Raw genomic sequence first — 19,107 nt, forward strand, 5'->3', positions numbered from 1 at the left:
TGTTGAGTTCACAAGAGATCATGTCCAGGGTTAAAGGAAATCTTTCTATGTATTGGTCCTGAACTGCTGAGTCCAAATTAGCATACATCAAAACTGGTATGAATCAAACAGAGAGTGGAAAAAAAGGAAAAGGATATTGGTGGTTAAGTCTAACTTCAGGTTGAGGCAGGGCCAGAGATTAGATTTAAGTCAGAAATGAGCCCCAAATAGTGTTAAGGTGTCCAGCTGGTCATTCAATTTATATATCACTCTCTCATGAGATGCCGTATCTGCCAGGGCTGCCGTCCATGCTTCCACTGTCCGAGGTGGGGGCAGAATTCCAGTATCTGAAAATACAGATCAAGGACCTTAATTGCACAGGCCCGCGGGTCACACACATTAAGATAAAGACCGGTGTACTAAAGAGATTGGTGAAGCAAAAGGCAATGTATGAAAAGGAAGCAAAACAACAAGAAGAAAAAGTTGAGACACTGAAAGCTGATGGCGGGGATGAATATGTCATCAAAAAACACATTGAAGTGTTGCAAGAATCTCGAATGATGATACGCCATTGCCAGTGCAGATTAGAAGCTACACAGATCGAACACAGCCTTTAGAGAGTGAAAAGGACTTGATGAAGCAGAGGAATACAAAAATGCACGTGTGGGCTTGGAGTCCGTGAATTTAGAAACATAATATTTACCAGTGTGCAATGTTTTTATACATCAACATAGGGATCATTTCAATTTGTTCTAAGAAACTCTGAGCCCTGCTGAAGTATGTTGCCTTCCATTCAAATATGCTTACTCAACGAGATTCCACTTCTGCTGTGTTAATAATAGTTCAGTTTCAGCCAGTTTGATTGTGTGAACCACTATACATTGAAAACCTAATAAATGTTTTGTCTGATACAGTGTCATGAAATACAGATCGTGGCTACACAAGGAAGGTGTCCAACCAACGCTATTGGTATTTGCACAAACCCTCTGTGTCTGGTGTTACATGCAGGTGGGTCAGATCGAAGGGTGGCCGAAGTTGAAGGTAAGTTGCACTCCGAAGTACTTCCCAAACTGCCTCCCAGTAGGGTTGGATTATTGAACATCCCCACTATATATTTATCATACCTCCCCTCACGTGGGTGTTGCACCAGCTATTGTCAGTCAGTTTCGCCCTGTGTAGTTAAAAGGGTTACCAATGCCTGTCTTGGGGGATTTTAAAGTAACTAAATTCTAGCCTGACTACTCACAAACTTTCATCATGCGATTGAAGAACTTCCAACCAGTCCTTTCCCTCCAAGGAATCGGAGAGCTGTGGCTTCCATCAGTTAGACAATGACTATGTGGTGGGGTTCGAGTAGAAGTGGTCAATGAGGGTTGCGTGAGATGCCTGAGGGAAGTTTCTTGTGCTGGTCATGTACCAGTGTAGGGTTGAATTGCCTAGTGCCTGTGGGTCATTGTCTAGTTTTGGAAGAGGATCATCTTCAGCTGACAATACCGGAGGAATTGCACTGACTCCAAGTGAAATTTCCTTTGGAGGCCTTTGAAGGTGGCAAAGTGGCCATTTGATATCACATGACTCACTGTCAGAATGCGTTTTTCAGACCATGGGGGCCATGCGATTGGTCTTCCAGCTTGGAGGATATCACCGCTCAAGATGGGGGCAGAGGAGTAAAGAACTCCTTTCTGCATTAGGAGTTATGACTCGACTTCCAAGCAGTCAGTGTGTGCCCTGAAGGATATGATTAGAACAGAAAAGGCTGTCATTCTTCCTTTATATAGAGTCGAGGTGGTATTCAGTGTGACTTGGATATCCTTCTCCAGGAGTAGCTAGTCTGGGGTTTCAAGAGTAGGGTGAAAGTAGTGTGTGTACTGGAAGAGGTATACCCTATGGCATGACTCAAGGCTTGGGAGACACACACCTCTAGCGTTGGGATATAGCTTGGTGACAGTGAGAATGGAGTTTCTGGCTAATAGATATAGCATCATATTTGAGAGTCAAATTGACCCAATTGTGATGTGGAGATCGGCACCATTAGTATGCCAAGAAAAATAGTTAAAGCAGCTTGCAACCACCATTTGGAGTGTTTTGACTCTGGACAAGAGTAAAATTTGTAGGTGATTCAGTCTCACAAAGTCTCTGTGCATTTGTTCAGTATGCGTTTTGATGTTGTCAGTCACCATACGGTGGGGGCTAGTGCTAATCCATACACGCAGGTATTTAATTCTCTTTGACATCCACTGAATTTGTAAACCATGAAGACACGTTGCTCTCATTGCCGACGTCATGGGCACCACTTCGCTTTTTGTCCAGTTGATGCAGTATTCACCAAAGGCCTGGAAGCAGTCAACTATTTCCATCAGCTCCTGTATAGAAGTTGCAAGGGACCTTAAGAATAGCAGCATATCATTCATGTATACCATCAGCTTTAATTCACCCACTGGTGTACATATCTTTTCTATGAAGGGTGCCCTCCAGATGGCAATTGCCAGGGGTTCCAAGACTGGTAGGAAGAGCTGAATGGATACCCCTGTTGAGCTCCCATGTAGATGTTCCACGGGGTGGAGCGGAAGTCGTTGCAGCTTCTCATCACCATGGGAGCATGGTATAGCCATCTTAGCCAAGCCAGGATGGTCAGTCCGATAGCCATTTTCCTTAGCCTCCTGTGTAGATAGCCCCTCTAAATCCAATCAAAAGCCCCTTCTCAGCATCAAGATATAGAGCTAGCTATTCTGTATCTTGTTGAGCAGTTGTCCTAAAGAGGTGGGATAGGGTCCTCAGATGTTTCACGATGAGCGCTCTGGGACAAACCTCTTTTGATACTTATGAACTAGAGATGGAATGTTTTTTTTCTGTGTGGTTGCCAGTACCTTGGCTAGAATCTTAATGTCTGAATTTATCAGAGAATTTGGGCAATAGTTCTCACATTTCAGATGATCTTTTCTGGGCTTCGGAATTAGGGAGATGGTGGCTTGGGTAAATTCCAGTAGCGGAAGCCCCTGAGAGGTAGCTGTCTCAGTGTTTCGCAGTAATCTTATAAAACTTGATTGGAAATCCATCCACTCCTGGCACCTTGCAGAAGCGTATATTTGTAAAGTCTTCCACTTTTTCTCCATCCTGAGTGTTGCAGTCGAACTCCGCTTGGCTTTCTGGTGTAAGTCTTGGGATTGGGAAGCCTTGGAGAAACCAGAGTTCTTAAGTCAGTTCAATTAGTCCCCCCAAAGTATAGAGAGCAGAATATTATGTGGTAAATTCATTGAGGATGTTGCCTGGACGTGCAAGCGTTCCTCTACCTCACCCTCGTAGTGCTGAATTGGAAGCTTACACTGGTTGTTTTTGCAACTGAGATGCAAGTAATCTGCCTATCTTTTCCCTTCATTCACAGTGTCAGCTTCTAAGACATTGAATCACTTTTTCAGCAGTGGATGTGAGTAATGAATTATGTTCGTATTTTGTTGATGTGCTGTTGCAGAGATTCATTGTTTTAGGCTGTGCCGGTAAACACAGGTCAATGTGGGGACTTCGCCCAATAAGTCTAACGTTCGTTGCTGGCCCTGTTTCCTAGCTATTGTTGCATCCTGAATCATCAGCCTCCTCGTGTAGACCTTACCCACGGCCCTACTTGTTTGCAGGGAGGATGTGGTGGCCTGGTTAAGTTCCTTTAGATATCCAGAACGTTTCTGTTTTTCATCTGGGAGTTTATATCACAGGATGTCCATCCTCCAAAGCCTGTTCCTTGGAGTTTGTAATTGAAATCTAGAGTTGAGGATATTTGGGTGAGGCCCGACACACATTGATCTCCTTGCATACATGAAGTGTCCTTTAGGAAGAGAGATGTATGCAGTAAAAAGTCGTCAATATGGGTTTCTATGATATGTGGCCATTAGTAAAAGCTGTAATCTCTCTCTGTTGGATGTAAATGTTTTCATGGTTTGTTAGTCTATGTCTGCTAGTAAGTCACGCATAATGCTGCGATCAGTGTTGCTTCACGTCAGGGTGGCCAAAGCGGTCCAGTTCAGTGTCTAGGGCCAGGTTCCAAATCCCTCTTACTACCAGAAGATGGTCTCCTATTTCTGTAAGGATTCAGTTTAGGCTTGAAAGGAAGTATTTTTCCTCTCGTGTCAATCTGTAGATGGAGTCCACCCCATGTGTAAGTGTGAAACATCCCGTCTACAGGTTGTTCAGAATGCTGCAGCCAAACTGGTTCAGAACAAGACCAAGTATAGTTCGGCCTCAGCCTACTTGAAAGAACTCCATTGGCTGCATACGAGACAGAGAGCCAAATTTAAGCTTCTATGCTATGCGCACAGAGCATTGTACAAACTGTGCCCCAGAATACTGCAGGACAAACTGCAATTTTATGTCCCCTCTCATGACCTTAGGTCAGGCAACCATGCACTAGCCCAAACCCTACGCATCAAAAGATTCCAAGCGGGGGTGGGGGTATTTTGCTCCTTTACCTATCTGGCAGCTACCCACTGGAATAATCTCCCATTCCTTTGGAGGCCTTTGAAGGTGGCAAAGTGGCCATTTGATATCACATGACTCATGTGAGTTTTAGAGGAAGCTGAAGACATGGTTTTTCTCAGTACTCAAGTAATGTTACCCACGGATTTGGCTCCAGATCCAATGTATTCATCCTATATCAACTTTCACTCTGAGCAGGTTTTCGCCTATCCCAGCACCGTGATGTCCCTTTTACAAAATACAAATACAAATGCATGCAAACACATAATTCCCTATTGGATCATTCCATGTTATGCAAATTGTGGTGGCAAAGCATTTATGCAATAGGATGTCCACTCCTCCTTTGCTGTACGGGTGTGTTGCAGTGACTGTGGTCTGTGAGGGAGGACCTATATCTGTGGCAGCAATTACTCTCCCCACGCAGTCCCTTTTCAATCTATGAATTTCCGTTAAGTATATGTGAGTCACTTATATCAATGCTGTATCCTGCTATTTGGCTCCTTGAAAGTACAGAATTTTATTATGTTGCACATAGCCAGCGATGCCATTGAGAGATATTCCACCAAAGAAGTTGCAATATTCCTATTTTTGATGAGGTTCTAAAAAAGTTGACAGTACTTAGGGTTAGGCAAGGTGGGCAGTGCCCCCTGTAGATAGGTGAAAAGGTGGTCTAATTCCAGTAGGGGTGATCCTGTGCCACTGCAGAGAGTGGGACAAATGATGCAATTACAGGACTCCAATTTAATAGTACGCTACTGAGAAAGTATGCTGTTGCATACTATTATGAAAAAATAACCTTCATAAGGAAGAGCTACCTTATCGATGCCTTGACCTTTTCCTCATGTTGCCAAGTATACAACTGGGAGGAATAAGGAAGTCGCATGTGTGTGAAACAGATTGCAATCTAACAGCAATTACTTGATGAAATGAGGTTGGAGCCACCCACGGGATTTATTAATAGGAGGAAATGGACGTTTAGGGTTTCAAGGGGACCTTGATTTGTCCTGGTCTCTGACTCCTTGATCTTTGGGCTGGTGGGCCTGATTTTTTTTAAAGTGTTTCAGTCCATTGGGTCCCTAAGCGATGTTATCTTTGGGTGTACGGGTTGCGTCCCGGGTTTTCTGTGCACCCTGGGGGGTATCTGCTGGTGGGGGTATTGCAGTTGCCATTGGAGCATGTTCCTGGATATCCACAAAGTTTTCTGGGAGTTGCAGATCTACAAATTCACGAGTATGTCTATCGATGATCAGAATCACCATGTATAGTTCTAAGAGGCTTTAGTGAATACCCTTGAGCTTTAGGAGAGGACGGAGAGCAAGATTTATTTTTGAAAAATGTGCATGTTGTATGAAATGTCTGCAGAAAAGGTAATGGAGTTCCCCTTGTGGTCGTAGGGGCTGTGTTGCTGTACTAACCATAGGACCTGTATTGTTTGTGTGTGGCGCAGAAAACATATAATTATCAGGTGGGGGAAGGGCAATTGAACCCACCTAAGTGGTGTTGTTTCATCCTGTGGACCCTTTCAAATTCCAATGGTATTAAAACGTCCATATGCAATATTTGCAGGAGGACTTTGCACAGGAAATGTTGGATATCATTGCCCTCCTCGCTTTCCCTAAAGCCATATAGTCAGATGTTATTTCATGGCCTGCATTCTCCAAATTATGATCTTCCATTGTAGGTCTCATGTCTCCTGCCCCCAGGCTGGTGAATTATATGTCATCCTCCAGAGCAGTAACCCTGGTATCTGTTGAGTCGAATGTAGATATAAAGGAGGAGAGCTTGGCGTGGGTGGCTTTCAGTTTGCTCTTGGTGGCAGTAGAAAAGTGCTGTACAGTTTGCATTGTTCTCTTAATGTCCTTGAGTTCTTTAATTATGGCCAACAGGGTGATGACCTGGTCTCCTGCCTAGTTGATGATTGAAGTCGTATTTGGGTACCAGTTAGCATATCCAAAAATGTCAATTGTCATGATGGTTTGCCTTCCGACTCTGGAGAATAAGAATGGCACTGATGTGGTATTTTATGGGATGAATTCCTGATTTCCTGAGTATTGGTCTGTGGGCCCTTTTTGTTTTTTATAGTCAGCTCCATCCCAGATGTTTTAAAATTAAAGGAGTAACAGAGGGCCGCAGGATAGGGACTGTGACACCTCATTCCAAAAGAGTATGGTTTAATTATGTCCCCATTCAAGAAGGTTGCTCAAGAATATGGTCAAATTCTTGCTTCATCCTGGGTTGGAGCCAGCCTTGGTAGCGTAGAAGTAGGTTCCAGGGTATGCCAGCCCAAGGGGCTGGCATACCCTGGAACCATGATGTCATGAACCATGAAGTCATGATGTCCTGCTGATCCACCTCACAACTTAGCCCCAATCATTGGTGGCAGAGTCTTAGGCTTAGAGCAGGCCTACAGGCAACGAGAAACCATGGAGGAGTCTTGACAGGTTCTCAGTTTATGGCAGCACCAGCATCTCCTTCCTGACAGTTTAGGTATGCCATCGAAAAAGAGTGAGATGGTGCATACGAAAAGAGGTCCCTTTCTGCAGTTTGTGCACCCATTTAAAGAAAGGCAGCCTCCGCCCCATTCCCAATCCAAGATGGCTGCTGTTAGGGCTATTCGGCCTCAGGTGGACACTTAGGCGAGTGAGAGGCAATGGCATTATTGGTGAGCATGGGTGGTGGGCGAGGGGGGACTACAGCAAGTATATTGTCAGAGATTTGGCACCTGGTTTTGGGGAATGCACTTAGTGTTTGGATCTCAGGGTCCGGTTCCACACTGGGGTAGCAGAAATGCATCTTTCCAAGGGTGGCTTATCGTAAAACATTGAATGGAGCACCAGCACCCCCTCATGTTGGTTCCCAGAGTTTCTCTTTTAGGATGAGTGACTAGCGGCCTCTGCCTGCTTTAATCCGTCATCCACACTCCATGGTCAGTGTCGTGTGGTTGCAACATGTTATGTAGGCGGTTCTCTGCTAATGTCGTCAGATCATTTGTAACTCACCCAGTCCCTTGCAGGCTACTGTTGAATCGTGGCCGAATTTGACCCCCATTCTATTGGCTATCTGTATGCTGTCTAATTAAAAACTACAAAATACCCAAAAGATGCAATCTGAGAAGGAAACAGTGAATACAGCTCTCTGTGTTAAAAGAATGAGCAGCACTTTGTCACACTAAGATGCTTGTCATGAAATATTTTGTATTTGAACACACAGTAACTGCTCCAAGACTTATAAATAATATCCTCTTTACGGTTAATTGTATATTAGACATCCATCAAAAATATGTATGGGTGCTGCAGAACCTCGTATCCCTACTGCCAGCATCACTGGACGAGCACCTCCACACTAAAAATAACCCCAGCGCCACTGCTCATAACAGCTGATTCCTTAAGAGTGTAGAAATTCTGTATTCATTATTTACATTACCCCAACACACATAGCAAACATGTGAATAATAATATTACATATATACAATTAATACTATTATTTGGAGAGTGTAATTTTCATAGGAAAAAGACTAAAAATAGGCTCTTAATATGCCTCGACCAACAACAGAGCAACTTCTTATTTTATGGCACTTGAGCTCAACCTTTGTGCGATGTGTTTATGAATGAAGGAATACATTCTTGCCTGAATGCACCATTGAAAATGTACTGTATCAAGTACAGTGGACAGTTAATGAGATTCGGAATTCCCCGATCCCATATTAGGGGGTTAAAAGCTAAAGCATAACTTAATAAGAAAGATGATTATTTGCTTTGGTGTTTCAAATTGATAAATTTGAATACATTCTGGTTTAATGTTTTACTGCAATAAATAAAAAGCTGTAGAAAGATCCCTTTATTGCTCTGACATACATAACATCTTCTACCTCACCTGTCTGCCTTCTACAGGTTCACTCTTCTTCCCCAGTTTCTTGCTCCTTTCTATCTTCTCTGCCAAATGACATTCCATCTGCAGGGGATCTCTCTGCTGTTTCCTTCCACTGTATGTTTACCTCTCCATTAACATCCAATTTCAATCCTAATTGCTACTCTTTATAAATGCCAATCAATTTTACATTGAGAATTAATAATTAGTATGTGATTATCCGCCTCTGCTGTTTCTTGGAAGGGTTTCATTTCTCTGCATATTCTCTTTGTGTGGTTGATTTTTCACACACGAAATTAAAGTTGCCTGCATCATGGTGACAACTTCAGGGAAAAATGCCTGTGGCTGCAGATCAGTCAACTTTAAAGTTGCCCAACATTACCTTGCCCAAATTTCTCCAAAATAGAATCAACCAGCAAGTAAGGAATACTCTTGGGGTACAGAGACTATGGTGATAGCCTTAAATGCAGACATGGTGGGGCTCAGTGGCAATCCGTCCCTAAAGCAAAGAGGACCGCTACCCCATCTTTTTGCAGACAATAAGAGTGTATGTCAGACTGAGTAATGGTCAGCCTAACAGACACTCTTCATGTTCAGGTCAGCAGGCAGGCGCTATACATGTGCCAAATACTCCGGTGCTTGGCTGCCTGAGCTGAACTATGCTGGGATGAAGATTTAAGAGCCCTGGGAGCGTGACCTCCTCAGACCAGCAAAGCACTGAGTGTCCCTCCCCCTCATGCCGAGGATAAACATCACTGAATACTGGGACAAAGGTGCCTCAGTTTCAAGCCCTGAAATGCCCAGGTCCAATTGTCAATCAGTGGCACCTTGTCACAATTGTAGGGTGGGGTTAGGTCAGGGACTGTTACTGACACCCTCCCACTGTTTAGCGAGTAAGGGACTGCCGTCTCCTCTTAACTCAAGATCAGCCAATGAGAAAAGATAGCAGCAGTCTCAACACTCCGGGAACACTGGACGCCACCTGAGATCACAGCTGCTGCTGGTATGTTTGGTGTGTGCGTGCCTGTATGAATGTATGTTTATTGGTACAAGTGTGCTGTGAAAGGGTATATGTGTGTGTATGTGCTTGTAATGTTGGTTATATGTGTACCCACTGATGAATGCATAGATGTGAGTTAATGTGCATGTAGCTAGGCTCACCCAACACCCAACACCCTCCTTCTCGAATTACCAGCCTCCACTGGTGGAAGAGTTGCTTTAATGAACTTTTAAGTAGTGACATAAGGATTCTTTCAACATAACAATACTGAATATTATACATCTTTCGGACAATGATTTTTGAATTTACTAATCAATTACTTCACTATGACGTAATCACAGCTGTATAATGTGATGAATATAAAACGAATAAAAATGATTCACCAACATTTTTTTTTACTCATCAATCCCAACATTTTGGGTTTCTTAACATTTGATATTTAACCTTTGTTCCATGAACTAGCCAACACATGTTTCGCAATTTTTGATTCACTTCTTTAGGCCAAAGAAATATTACAATCAAGTTCAAAATTAATATTGAGTGGTGCCACTTTGTACTGATAAACAGCTACATAGCTCTGATGTCCATAATATTTGGTAAACACAATTTGACTCTTTATACGTGTTCACAACATTACCAATGTAGCTTCTTTCTCAAATCTGATGACTCAATATCCCTCCTCAATCTATGGTAAGATCCTGGTGAAAATGTTTTCAGGTATGTAAGTTCTGAAGATCGACCCCTACGCTTCCAGTCTGCAGCATGGGTGTTCCCAAAGAGAGACTGAAAATTGCTCTGTCATTGCAACCACTGTCCAACATTGCTTTCTAAATGACGTAGTAGAAGAGAAAGGAGGGTGCACAGGACTACTACTAGAGTGTGGCAGGGGCTCCATTACCACCATCCCACACAGGAGGCATTCATGGTCCCCATTATGGTTTGGTGACCTGGTCTCCATGTTCATTTTCATTTTCACTTTATTGTTCTTTTTTAAACACATACACTGAGTTGATACACAGGGCATTGAATACAAGTGGTACGTGTCAATCAATAAGCATGAAAGAGGTGCATAAAATAATAAATCAGCTATGCGTTAAAGAACTTAGAGGCAGATATATATTTTGGCAGGACGGAGGTTTGACAGTCAGGCCAATGGAGTCATTTGCTCTGTCACCTTGACTTCACCTCCGCCCGCTACATTTTTAAATGACCACTAAGTCAGCAGTCAGTTCTTCAAGCATTGCCAGGTACCGCCATCACAGTGGTTCCTGTCAATTCTTTTTGCAGTTTGACGCATGGCTCCATCAAGCATGATGGAGATATATGGCAAAATGTTGTCTGTTTTTTTATTTTTTTTATTCCTGAAGCAGGATTTTAATTATTTGAGAATAAAAAAGATCATGCGCCCCTCGCCACTGAAGTCCTCTCCCATGTCAAGGGTAGCATTTTGTTATTTTCACTGCCCCTTACTGCCAGGGTTTTACTCGCAGTGATATGCATTGAAAACTGACCTCTAATTCAGTCCATTTAAATTAGGTGGGTGGAATTAGAGGTCAGTCTCTGGCGACCTTTACTCCATTGGAAGGGTTTAATCACAACACAGATGGAGATGTATCCACTGTGATAAAACTAACGATCCACCCACATTTAAATCAGGTGGAATGACCACAGTCTTGGTATTATGAATACCACGTTGCTATTGCAACAGAGAATCCCTACAACCAAGATACAAATCAGTCCCTTAGCTCTAATTGGGAAAGCCTTGTTAGGAAAATGGCCTTACAAAGAGACACAAAATATGAGCAAAGAGGAGAAAGAGTGTACACCTAAAAAGAAGTAGTTCCAGATCATATGGCAAAGGATTAAAATTGGGATTGGGCACATGGAGGAAGATGGTAAACCAATGTTAACTAGCAAGCAGATATAGAAGAAAGTGGAAAGGCAGAGGTGAACAGCAAAGGAGGGGTAAGGAGAGGCCACACCATGAACATCTTTGAAGGCAATGCTGAAGAAATGTAAGTCGGAAGGAAGGGGCTAACCAGCATAGAGATAAAGGGAGGAGAAAGTTGAACATTGAGGGGAAATGTAGATGATTGGCAAGTTAATGCCAGCCTCAAAATGTGTTGTTTTTTGGGTGAAAACGCGAGTCTACAAATGTTAGTAGATAGGGTTTTGTATCAGATAAAATGGGAGGCTTCAAGGGAACATCAATGTTCCACCCATGTTAAGTCCCTTGGATGCAAGGTAATGCAAAATAGAATATAACTACTTTGTGTTTATTAGGGGTTACTTCCCAGCCCAAACAGGTTTCGCGCTGGAGAGTAAATCCCAGTTCTATAATTTGCACCAGTCTGCATCACTTTTGTGACACAATTCCAGGGCAAAATGTTAGCAATGGTGAACTTAAGAGTGAGAACAAGAACTATGGTGATCCCAAAAGATGAAAAGCAAACAAAGCACATACAGTATGCAGATTTGAATGCAGAGTAAAAAATAAACTGGCAGAGGAGAAAAGAACAGCTGAGAAGTGGGAAATTATACAGATAGGCAAAGCTGTAGGGTAGAAGAGTGGTGTTTGATTTCTATGACTCACATAATACGTGCCCTAGGTGTGCTGGGATTTTGTAATTTTCTCTTGGTGTGTATTAATAAAAAAATTCCGCTGGACCTGCATAGTTTCAGAGGAAGACTAAGGAGAGTACTCTTCACATTAATGGGTACAAACTGTCTGTTGTAGGGTCAGAGAAGGTCCATTGTGAATCACATACTTAGAAGCAATGAACTCTATCAGCAAAGTCTTCTGGATGAATTCAGTATTTTCCTGTTTCTTTCGGATCTGAAAGCTATTTTTAGGTGCATATTTTTCTGTGGCAAACATTAACTATCTTAATGAATGTGTTTGGGATTTAATACTCAAATTCTGAATTACCATGTATGCAGTTGACACAAGTTTAATTTCAGGGTTTATAAGTGTGTTTATTAACATGTTTTGGTCTTGTCACATTTTAGAGTAACACCATATTAGTTCAAATGGATGTTGCTTCTTTCGCTGTACCTTTACTCCTACATTCACCTCCTCTCATTAGGTCCATCTTCCCATCGTCTCTCCTGACATGTACCTCAAAAGCAAGGACAACTGATGCTATGTGTTTTTCTGTTTGATAATATTTAAAGACCTAATAAATAAAGCTTCTAGGTGCATATTTACAAGCCCCTTCCTCTTTATGAGTGTCACTTTTTGTGATGCTCCGGCAGCATAAATTACAAAATTATAGATATGAGGCCACGCAAAGCCACTATGGGAGGCTTTGAATAGCCTCATACATATGGAGTAAGGGAAAGCAAATATTTACGTTGCCTTACTCTGCGCTCAGGAGGCGTTCTATGGGCATTGCAATGGGTTTTCCCATGCAACACCCATAGATTTTGATGCTGCCTCCAATTTACAAGAGCATGTAAACCTGGGGAAGCGTCAAATCCTTACACCTCCCGAGTTGAGGCTTAACAAGGAGAAATATCTTTATGTCTCCTTGTTTTTTCCTCTTTCTTTGTGTGCTGCATTTTGCAGCACACATAGAAAGATGAAAACACATCTTAGGATTGTTTCTGAGCAGGAAGGTTCCACTTGCTTCACAAAACCAATCCTGCCAACAGCACAGGCCCCCTATCACCATGGTGCACATTGGCGCTAGGCTGCCAAAAAAGTGCCAGGGAAGAAGGAAAGGACAGGAATGCACTGTATTGCATAAATACGGCGCATTCCTACCCTTTCCATTTGGTGTAGGGTAGCCAAACCCCCATAAATGAGTGCCCTAGTGTACTAGGAACATTGTAACTTCCAAGGATTCTTCTGCTGTGTTTTCATGGTAGAGTTCATTTCACACTCTCATGACCAGCTTTTGTTAGGTGTTGCAAGTTATGTTCAAAACATTTCCTGAAGATTGTATCAAAGGTGAGCATCCTGCTTAATTAAGATAGTGCAAACCTGTAATGGCATTTATGTGGTTTACTCTGGTTTGTTAAAGAATTAATACATGGGATCATGCCATGCTGAATATGTGCTTTTAGCTAATTTTCTAAGCAAGATTTGAGTATAAGAACCCCTTGATTTTGGAGGTGAACTCGATTTTTTCCCTTTCATCCTTTTTTTGTTGTTGATTTTTCTCCTCATATTACCTCTCACAAGCAAGTGCCCTCCTGATTGCCACTGACCCAAGTGCCTGTATTTGGGGTCTGTTCTCAACCGATATTTTCACCAAGTTTCCACCAGTGCCTTACATCATGAGTTGACCAAGAGGTTTAATCATTGGACCTCTTGATCTCCTGTTATTGTCCAATAAATTCCAAATTAACCCCTGTTCAGCCTTCCTTTTATTTGGGTTCAACTTTTGGACTAGATCCCAAAAGTATCGCACAGAGTTCCACCACTCCCTCCAGATAGGATTTGTAACCTGACACCACCTCTTGCATATCTCCCTTCCTGCCAGGGAAATATTAACTCCTTTTGAAGCTTAGAGAGGCCCAATGAACGAGATCCAGGCTGTATTCCAAACATGATTAAAGTGGGTCTTGCCTTTGCTTCCACACCCACGAAGTCGGACATTGTCTTACCCAGTTTCCTCCACAATTCCTCCAGGACCTGGCAGCTGGCAAACACATGAGTGTCATCTGCTTCTCAAGCTCTGCACTTGTTACACATAACCTCCCCACCGCCTCTTATCCTAGTCAATTTGGCCTGTGACCAGTAGATTCTGTGCAAGGTAAAGAAGTGATTCCTTCTTAATGCAGGAGACATAATTACAGAATAAAGTGGGCATAAGGATACTGGCCATAATTCCTCCTGCTCTTCACTTGACAAATGACCTTTCCAAACCAAGTACGGGGATCTCATGCTTTCTTCTGATGCTGCAACCAGATATCCCTACTAGAGAGCAACCTCCTTCTTTCTTGGTCTCAGATCCTGTAGGTCCAATTCCATTAGATTTTCTCTTTGAGTGGACCACTGCTGCTTCCTCAACCACACAGATATTTGGTTAAACTTAAACTTAGAAAGCCCACCATTGGTCAGATCTCTCCATGCGTCCCATGAGCGGCACTTACCCCTCTCCATCATCTAAGCACGTTATTCCACAGCTTTATGGGGTATTGCCAAACAATTCAATAAACACTCTGGATTTCCAGGAGTGTCCTATACTGGTGCCCAATCACTATAATTAGAGATACTTAACAGGGATCGACACTCATGCCACACTTTTACTGCAGCCTTCAGAACTTTCAGTCACATTTTCTTGTAGAATTCTGGAGTCCCGAATTTATACATGAAGCCCACCTCTTATATATTTGCCAGTATAGCGCTATACATGTGACCCACAACAGTGCTATCAGGCTGTGGCAAGAGCATCCTGCTGTTCTTCATTTGGTATGTACAACAATAAAGTTGAAAATTGGGGAGCCCGAGCCTACCACTTCCTATTCTTCTTCTTAGATTCTTCCATGAAAGTCTTACCCCCTTTCCAGCCCAAATAAAAGATGTAATTCTTCCCTGTATTCCCGAGAGCATTTTGTTTATTAAATTCTAGGGGTATATTATCGAATAAGTAGGATAAATTAGGTAAAATAGACATATTAACCAGGTTGACCCGACCAAACAATATAAGAGGGAAATTATGCCGCTTCTTTAGAATCTTATCTACTTCCTTAAAAACTTTCTCTAAATTCACCTTGGGGATCTCCTCTAGATCTTTTAGAATTGTTATACCCAGGTATCTCAGTTCCTTTGAAAGTCTAATGACACCATCATTCTGGTTCTATACCATCACCTCTGTTTTACTGCTGTTTATCTCATAGCCTAACAGCTTCCCAAACACTTTCACCTCAGCCATCAGATTCAGAAGAGCTTGGCTTATGTCTGCAGTATACAAAATCAGGTTGTCGGCGAAGTAGACTATCTTCCTAGAGAAAGTTCCCATGCTTAAGGGGCTAATTTCCCTATTCTGCTTTAAGTTTTATGTCAGGTGGTCAATGTAAAAATCAAAGAGGACGGGTAACAAGGGGCTACCCTGTCAAGTACCCCTTCATATCTTTACCACAGCTGGTACTCTTCCATTAACCAGTATTTGCATATGTGAGGTGCCTTATATATCTTTCAAGGACATTCTGAATTGCCTCACCAATACCAAATGCCTTTCATGTGCCTCTCAGGTATTTCCAATTCACATGGTCAAAAGCCTTAGTGGCGTGAAGGGTAACTATTGCCAGGGGGAGGCTCCCTGGGTAGAAGCAAGATCTATTGATCCTATCAGAGTATGTGTGTGTTCCCTCATCTGTCTTCCTGGTAGTGTTGTGTAGATCCTAGGACACCCCAGGACCTGCTCATTTTGTATGACCTAAACTGACAGCTTGACGTGCAGACAGACTCAGGACACCCCCACAGGAAGAGTCAGCCGTTAGACCAGCTAGTTTGATGGTGCCACTACCACCCCCCTGTGTTCTACAGTGGTGTGTGTTGTTTCTGGCAACCACTGAACATGATAACTCTGATTCCTCGGGCATCGTGGAAAACAATACAGTATCTTTCAATCAGTCACTCGTGCTTACTTTTCTCAGAGTACACATAGAATGACGATTGGAACAGTTTCAATAATTATTTATTGTTCAAGTGTCAGTCTAGTGTGAAGCATATTCGCTATGACACCTATTTGGTAATCGCGCGCTTTACAAATCTCTGTAACATAACATAACAATCAAAAGACAGGAGCAGACAAATGTGATCACTAGCGCCAATATCGTAAAGAGTAAGTAAATGTCTAGCATAGTGCTAATAAGATGAATCAAAGCAGATTATATAAAACAATAGCATTGGCATACTCCTATGGTGCGTAACCTACCTAAATGTACCTAGCCTAGATATGTAGGTGAAGCATGTGTATGTAAGTGCTAGGATATATCCTAATGGAGCCAAGAATCCCCCGGGAAGTACTGACTCCTCACCTGATGTTTCTGAATGAAGGACCTCGTCTGTGCATCGAGGATGGCACCCCGCAAGGGATGTCTGGTCTCTGCATGTCAAAGGATCAGCCTGCAGAGTCTCGGTCCAGCCAGGAATGAATTCTCCTCTGTCTTGTATTGGGGAGTGAGGGTCTTTTATACTAAAGTGGTCACTCCAGGTTTTCTTCTAGAATCGATATGTTTTGAAAACTTTCACTAATCCTTTTCCAAACAAAAACACTCCTGCATAGCTGGCTGTTGGCCATGAATGAAAAAAACGTAGCGATGCTTTTACAGAATAAATCTGCTGTGCCTGAGAACATGTTTATGTACGTCAGGTGCAGGGATTAAGATAGGGTTCTGAGAACCTGTTGTCGAAAAGAAAGAAGTAAGCTACTAGGTAAAAGGTCACCCGTGAAGGACTGTTATGCTGTGTGGATGGGAGAAAATGTATGTAATTGCTATGTTCATGATGGGACTATCCTAAAGGACACGACAGTAGGACGCCCTTCTGGTCTCATCAATTGGGACCCCGGCTGTCTTACATAAATGGGATGCCAATATACTAGTAAAAATGTTATAGTCGCAATTCAGCAACGATATTGACTGATACGATTGACATTGCATGAGGTCCTTACCTGGTTTCAAGGTAAGTGAAATAACAGCCTCATTCCAGGACTCTGGCATAGGAGAGTCTCTACCTAGCACATCATTAAATAGTTCTAGCCAGACCGGGATTACTTCCTCAGAGAGCCTTATATACACTTCATTCCCGTTCGTATCTGGCTTGCTGCTATCCGCTTTTTAAGCTTTTTAACTGCTGTGAGGATTTTATTCCCCATTTTTTCCTGATTCAGATATTGCTGGTCATCAATGCTCAGTTTGGTAATTGTTTCCCTAAGAGCCAGTAATCTAACTCAGCCTCATCCACCTCGAGGTCTTCTGCATATAAGAATTTAAAAAATGCTTGCTCTATCCTTTCTGCATCCTCCACCACTCTATCCTCTTCATCTACCTCAATTCTCCTTATATAGTGGCGAGACCTGTCCATCCTAGTTTTCATAGCCAGCAGTTTTCCATATTTCTCCTCCTGCTCATACTACCTCTGAAGTTGCAAGTCTTCAACTTTTTACACTAGGCTCTTTCTTGTATTTCCATGCAATTGTCCTAACTTCAAATCAGTTCTCTTCCAGCAGAGAGATTTGCTTTCTTTCTTCTCCTATCCAATCCACAGAAGTGTCCCACACCACATAAATAGGGGCTGAGGCTAGATAACACCTGAAAAGGTCAGTTGCTACCGCATTCATAAATTCTGGTTGCAGAAGGAGCCTACAATTCAATTCCCATCTTCTTAATACAGGATGTGAAAATAGTTTTAACTTTAGGCATAGAGTGGCATGGTCAGAAATCTGGATAGATTGATATTAAATATCCATAACTCTTTCTGTTTCTGTAGCCTCCAGGAAAATAAAATCTATCCTAGAACAGTGACTGCTCTTCTTCCTATAAAAGGAATAGTTTCTGGTCTTACCTTTTACTTTAAGTTACACATCAGAGAGATTCAAATTGACAAACACAGATAACAAATAAGCCCTGATTCTTGGTGAGTTAGTTTGAGTATGAGCTGATGACCTATCTAAAGTATTATTTATTAACACACTGAAATTGCCTCCGAAAATTAGCGGGGCCTCAAAATCAGACAAGCTAGGGAACAGATTGTTCAAAGTTGTGAAATCATCCACATTCGGGCCGTAATAACTGGCTGAAGTGTACAGGGCTGCCCAACTTTAATCTCCGCAACTATCCAGCGCCCTCCTTCATCTGCCTTATAACTCCGTAGCTCTACCCCAGAGTTACTTTCATCATTATAGTTACTCCTTTTGTGCAGTGTTGCCGATGAGTAACTACAACCTTCTTTACCCATCTTTGTTTTGTAAAGAGCCCTATCCTTTCAGGTCCTAATAAATGAGTCTCTTGTAGCATGATTAACTTTAGAAGGGCTTTCTTTCAAGTATTGCAGGACTAGATATTGCATTCTTTTGACTCTTAGTCGATTCACATTCCAGCTCAAAATATTGAGGAGTGCGTCCCCCCCAATATCTCTTCTCCCATTACCTTTTATCAAACACCCCCCAACGGCCAGTGACCTAATCTTACCTATACGAGGATATTTTATTTTATTTTTCTCCGTATGCTCCCCAACACATGTGCATCCTCCCCGGGAACTCTACCGGTTCTTCCTCTAAGCATACTAAGCCAATTCGAGCTACCACCCACGATTCCAGTGATGACAAGCCAATATTAAACAACTCTTTACTTCTCGTTACGCAATGTGCCTAACCTACTTATCCTTTAATGCATTCTGGGCTATAAACCTATCCATGTCCTCAAGGGCAATGAAGTTATGCATCTAATTGGCCCACATAACTTTCAAAATTGCTGAGAACCTTAACTGCACTTCTGCTCTCATTTTTTTAGAGGCTCCATTCGCTTACCCAGCTCCCACCGCCTATCCTCAGTAGTACACGAAATGTCCGACCTGATTTTAAAGGTGAGATCCTGGACCTGCAGTGATTTCCCCTTTAATGCTGCTCCCAGAATTTGTTCTTTAGTTGTATGAGACTGAAAGTTAATTAAGATGTTCCTGGGCTTCTTCTGCCTGGGATTCAGTTTAAAGGGATCTCGGTGCACTCTCTGAATCTCGGTTTCCAAATTCACAACAGAGACCACATTGGGAAAGGTTTTAGCCAGAAGTTCTATCCAAAATGATTTAACATTAGCCCCCTATGCCCCTTCCTTGACCTCCAGGA

At 42.5% G+C, this 19,107-nt stretch overlaps 1 pseudogene; it reads left to right on the forward strand.

Annotated features, from left to right (window-relative positions):
• The first annotated feature begins 260 nt into the window (after positions 1-260).
• On the forward strand, positions 261-675 carry LOC146829179 (tubulin-specific chaperone A pseudogene; annotated as a pseudogene).
• Positions 676-19,107: the final 18,432 nt, after the last annotated feature.

This window comes from Triturus cristatus, chromosome 5_2 (genome assembly GCF_964204655.1).
Source record: "Triturus cristatus chromosome 5_2, aTriCri1.1, whole genome shotgun sequence".
In the NCBI taxonomy this organism is placed as follows: Eukaryota; Metazoa; Chordata; class Amphibia; order Caudata; family Salamandridae; genus Triturus; species Triturus cristatus.